The sequence below is a fragment of the Phaethon aethereus genome (assembly GCF_964289735.1).
Source record: "Phaethon aethereus genome assembly, chromosome: 11".
Lineage (NCBI taxonomy): Eukaryota > Metazoa > Chordata > Aves > Phaethontiformes > Phaethontidae > Phaethon > Phaethon aethereus.
Genome location: NC_138587.1, coordinates 15,555,844 through 15,561,843, shown reverse-complemented (window position 1 = coordinate 15,561,843; position 6,000 = coordinate 15,555,844).

Here is a 6,000-nt window from a genome sequence, read left to right as displayed (position 1 = left end):
GGGACATCGCGTCCCAAATATGTTATAACATGCTCTGCTCTTTGTTGTGTAGGCACTGTTACTGAATTGTGTTAAAGCCCTCCATTAATAAAATTTTTTTAGGTCTTTAAGTGTGCTGACAGAGTTAGTACATAACAGATATCGACCAGATTCTTGAAAGTCTAGCATCAAATTTGTACAGATCCAAGTACTTTACCAACCAAAGTCTTAAAGGAAGGATATGTTATAAAGACAGTTCCTGAAGAAAGAAAAAGTAGGTGTCTGTTTACTGCAAAAATGGGAAGATGTTCTTGCAAACGGAGTGGGTGGGTGGTGACAGCACAAGGCATAGGAACGCAAGTGGGAGAAGGATGAAACATTTGGAGGATGCAGTATCAGGAAGGAGCAAGAGGTCATGTAAAACTAATGAGACACACAGAGCCCTAAAACCACATGCTATTACCCAGGGATCAGATCCCACAAACATCCCATACAATTTAAGAAAATCATTTTTTCTCATCAGATCTAAGACATAGAATACAGTAGGAAAACAGCATCTTCTTTTTTTTTTAAAGCTTGGCTCGTCATCAAAGCCTCCTGTGAAGTCAAAGAAAAGCACCTCCACCCTAAACTGAGGCTTCTACACGGGGAAAGAAAACACGTTTCCTTCACTGGCTATTTCCACCGGTGAAAGCAGGAGGTAGGTAGCGGACACACAGAGCCAACAGCTCGTCCCGTTCCACCTTAATTAAGCTGGAATTCAGCCAGGACACTAAAACGCCATCGAAACCTGCCGCGATCCAGTCCACCCCTTCACAAAGATGGCACCTTTGGACGTCCACCACTACCTTAAGCGCTGATTTACCCCTGACTCAGAAGGGCTCTGCCTCCCGGTAGCCCACCCGCGCCCCGGCGCGCCCGGGCTTTGGTGGCTTTCCAGACGACCGCGGAGGCCTCGCCCTCGCCTGCGAGCTGACGGCTCCCAGACCAATGGGGAATGGCTGCGGACTTGAAAGACACGCTGCTTGAAAGGCTCTCTCATGTTTCAGCTGACCATGTGTTTTCTCTTAGTACCCTGCGAGTTCAAATACCTCTCTATAACAGAAGTCAGACTGAAAAGGCATTGTGCATAAAATAATTCTTATCCGATTGGTACGAGCCTTTGTGCTTTTTAAAAGCATATATGAGTAGGCAGGGTACTATTCACGCTACTTGGTGCGTAGATTGCATCTTGTTCGAATTCAGTGATAAAAAAGAAAGGTGTGTAAAGGTTTTCTTTTAAATCTGATCTGTAGCAGCACAGAAAAATTTAACAACATCCACATCGTGCGTAGGTAACTATCTTTTGAGAAAGACCAGATTTCTCTCTCTTCCCATGTAACGCTGCTAACTCGAGCGCCTGTGCCAACCGCAGGATCAAGCTCTCGGTATTGACATGGTTTGCAACAGCATCCTACTGAGTCCTAAAGCCAATCCCAAATCACACAGCTGTTTTCTAAAATAAATTTTTAAAAATTAAAAAAAAAACAAGAGTAGTATTTCTGAGGTATTGAAGTCATATTGAAGGATGCAAGTCAACCAGTGGCAAGAAATCAGAAATGCACCAACAAGGTGTTTGGTGAACACACCCCAGTTCAGAAAAGTTGTTTGTTATCTCTGATTTTTATTACTTATTTAAAGGTACTCGTTTTACAGTCTATTCAATGCACTCAGAATGCCACTAAATGTATAAGCACTGAAGTAAAATTTCCACACAGAACGAGTAGTCACTGTCGCAAAACAAGGCTCCGATTCAACTCAGAAACCGGGACTTCCCGAGGACAACCGCTTAAGAAAGAATTTCGATTAAATTGGGAGGCTCATCTTTTACTATACTTTGCTTTCTACCGAGTCATTGTCCATGAGCAAACATTTCAGAAGCACTCTTCAAAGTCTTTGCATTTATACTGCAAGCTCTGGCACTTGCTCATAGACATCATTTAAGATGACGTGATGGACTCTGCATATTTGATCTCACCACCTACTTACCACGCTAAGCCGGTTGCTCACCCATTGGCATGGGAGTTAGGAAGCAGCCGAGAGGTGTCTTCGCTGGTCATTTTGGGTACTAACACATGGGTAAAAATAATCTCTTGGTGGTGACTGTCCAGCCTTGCAGATGATACATAGTCTGAAATGAAATGTAGACAGACAGGCAGACACGCACCCTCAGCCGGGGTGGCGTTGCGGGTTTGCTTTCAAGACCGAGGAGAGCCTTTCAGCACAGGGCCCCGCGGTACAGCGCTGTCCTCGCTCCCTCACATCCTCCCCCTTGCAGCCCCGGCATGCCTTTACCGCTCCCGTTTACTCCCTTCTTCCTAACAGGAACATAACGTAAGAAGAACGGGGTTGCCCACACCACCCACAGGCTACTCCAGGCTCCTGCAGACCCACACTTAGATTAACGTCGGGTGTTAGGGATTTAGCCAGTCGTCCGCACAGGTCAGAAATAGCTCCTCTCCTCTCTTGCCTTCCTACCCCTGCTTAATAGCCGAACTCCAAAAACCAGAGAGGTCAGGAATGCATTTTGATGCAGTACAAATAATCTCCTCTTAGGCTACCAGGAATCCTTCCCTCAAACCAGCTCAATAGGGCTGGGGGAGCTTCATCTTCTTCTGCACCATGGGGCACTTTGCTGCTGCATCCACCTGAGCAAACCAACAAAGTCTTGCGGAGGGCAGCACTGGGGTTTTTCTACTCTCTACCTGCAGTTTAATTTCCCAGTTTCCCCTAACCAGCTTGTGTGGAGCACCTCACCACTACAACCGTATTATTCTGAGCACTTAACTCATTCTCTGGGCTGTGCTGTGTAGACTACTCTAAACAGTCTGGGAAAAGCAGAGTGAATAACCTGATGGTCTCCTGTGGGTTTTAGGAAACTCCAAATGCTTGTAAAACCCACATTAACATACTGCATCCCATTGCCATGAAAATTTTTATCCTTACAGAAAAATTCCAGTGTCACAGGAGCATTTATGATAATCATTTCTAGGTCAGAATGGTGTTTTACAAAAGCCCTTTTCCATTTGATAAAAATCAACCTACTTTGTTAAGTAAACGTTCCCAAGCAAAGGTTAGTCTAATTGAAGAACAACAAATAGGTCTAGGGCTCGTATTGCTTGTATTTGAAACAGAAACAATTAGTTATAAGATGCTTATTAGCATCTATAAGCATCAATAAGGTGCTTATTACCTTTACTACTATGTTGACTCAGCCTTCTGTGCATTTCTTTTCCTTATACCCCGCTTTATACCATCCATCCTCTCTGTTCACACAGAAACCTGAGACTGGCAGCCTTTAAGAAGCGTGATAGCTGGAAGAGCTAGAGGTGTATTCCAGATTTCATGTATTAAATTCCTTCCGCCTGCTGACCTCTTCTATTCTGCGGGAAAAGGCAGGCTGCATCGCTGGGCAGGACTTCAGAACGATTAGGGACAGGGCTTAGACGCTACTGGACTCGTCATGGTGAAGATTTTCTTCCTTTAACAAAACGTACAAGACTCATGCTTCAGTTCTCGTTTGCAGTTTTTCTGGAGCACGTGTTCTGTGTTGCTATGGGCTATGAACACATGTTAGGGAAATTAAATAAGTAGCTAATCCAAGCACCACTCAGTTAATTAATACTGTGCTGTTAACAGGGTTATAACTGCATGCATTGCATGAGAATTAACAAGATTTGTTTGCATTAACATGGTCTTACATCTCCCAGGTGACAGCAGGGACCATGCAACGGGGATTTATGCTGTGCTCTGGCCGCTGTCACCAGTGCCCAGAGGGGCTGGGGGGGGACCCCCGGGGGCTCTGACCCCCACCCATCACCTCCAGCGCCCGCTGAGGAAGGGCACAGCTCGCTCCGCGCTGTTGAAGCCGACCGTACTTTGCACGGGGGAATTACTGGTGGCTTGGCGCAGAGAGAGGGGAGATGACCCTCTGGCCTACTGATTAAATGGACTAGAACTGAACTTGCAACAAAAATAAACACAGCCAGTACACAAATCGGCAACACTTGCGTGACTTTATGAAGACAAAAATCAAATTACTTCAAGATGATCTTTGCAATTACGTTAGCAAGTTCAATAGAGCATCAAAGTTGACAGCTGTAGCTTTCTGCGGCGAGGAGCCCACAGAAGGCGGTAACAGAGCTTCCCTGGGCTTGGGCAGCAGCAGGGCTGAACCCCTCTTCCCTCTCATTCCTCAGCCATTACTCACATGAGCACCATGAAGATTTTCAATATCGGGAAGAACGTTAGGATAGAAGCGGTAGTCCTGCTTTGTGTTTGGAGCTGGTTAGGTGAGACTTCTACTATTTTCAGTTCACGATTTCGTCCATTTGCTTCTCTTCAGTTGTCCGTCTCACCAGCTTTGCAAACTCCTACATCTAGAGAGGACGTGCACCCGCATTGCTGCCTGCTCGCTGCCGGCAGCCATGCCCGGGGCCTTAGCGAAGGGCCCAGGGTGCTGACAGTAAAACTGTGGACATAACTCTGCAATAACAGATGGGGGTTTCTGCCTGCCTGCCTGCATGGCTATCCATTATTAAAAGAAATGATCTTGCTCGCTTTTATAAATTTCATTTGTAACAATATTATGCATTAAATTATTTATCTCCAGACACTGGATTTGCCTCCATTGCTAAGAGTTAAATTTATCCATTTGCAAGAGCAAGCAGGACAGGAGGACCCACAGCAATTTGTAGATGAACACAACACCAAATGTAAGGTTTATACCCTTCAAAGGTCAGTACTACGCATTTGATGTTGGCTACACGAGGTTTAGCCAAACGATACAGGCCGTATTACGGGGCAATTTTCTGTAGATCTAAGATGAGGTCCACATATTCTGCTAGTTCGCTCATTTGCAAACATCTGTAGCAGAACACAGTGATCTTCCACTAAAAAAAAACACACAAATGGAGCCAGTTCCATTTGTTTTCCATATATGGGAAGAACTGTCTCTAAACAAATTTAATTCTTGACTCCAAGTGGGATTGAAGATGCTTTTCAGATAAGAAGTGGTAAAATAAAATCGCAAGAGATCACAGAAAATGATGTTGTTATTCCCTTCCTGCAGCTTTCATCTAATTTTATGTTTCGCGTTGGGGCAGTTTGGCCTTCATATAAGACCAGAAAGACAGCAGACAAACAGCAGTTGAGCGGTGGTTAGACTGCACTCATGTAACCCAGCAATCATAATTCAATGGAGAAAATGATTTCCTGTCAGAAATATAGACTGAAACTGCCAAGAAAATCTCTCCGAAGCTACAAACTTATCACCATTCACCCATTAGATTTGTGATGAGGAGAAAAATCAAAATTACACCACTTAGTAAACCATGGACGGAATATCACGCAGAGAGAAAGAAAAGAAGACGTAGCCATGAAGTCAGCTTGAGTTCTACTAAATACTTTGTTTTGAAATCACATTTCTAAAAAATCAGAGAAGTAGGTAAAAATACAGTTGCATTTACAGCCTACCCACTGTGACTTTTTTCCCAGACAGCTGCCAAGACTTTGTATTAGCTACAAAGCCGTGTCTTAACAATCTATCTGGTGGATTCACTCACGTCGCCATCCTTGGTGCCAGAACTATCATGTGTGATGAACAGGCTTTAGGACACCGTGCATATGATGTGCAACCGAGGGGGACGCCAACCTGGGAGCGTGTGCCTGGATAATTGTTCAAACCTCCCTAGCTGCAGTCCAGCTTTCATAAGTTTCATACCAGGATTACAGTCTTTTCAAGTTAAAATAACCAAGAAAGGAACGTTTGAGAAGTGACGTTCCTTGAGCTTTGTCAGAAGTATTTGCCCAACGATAGTGAATTTCTCTCGCCCGTATAGGGTGTTCTGCTCCTTTGGCACCAACAGTAGGAAAAGGGACAAAAAGTCGGCACAGTGTGATTTCCTGATTAAGCTACCTGTAACCTGTAGCCTTCTTGGTCTATTTTAATCTGGTTTGTTCTGTTGTTGGTTTTTTTTTACA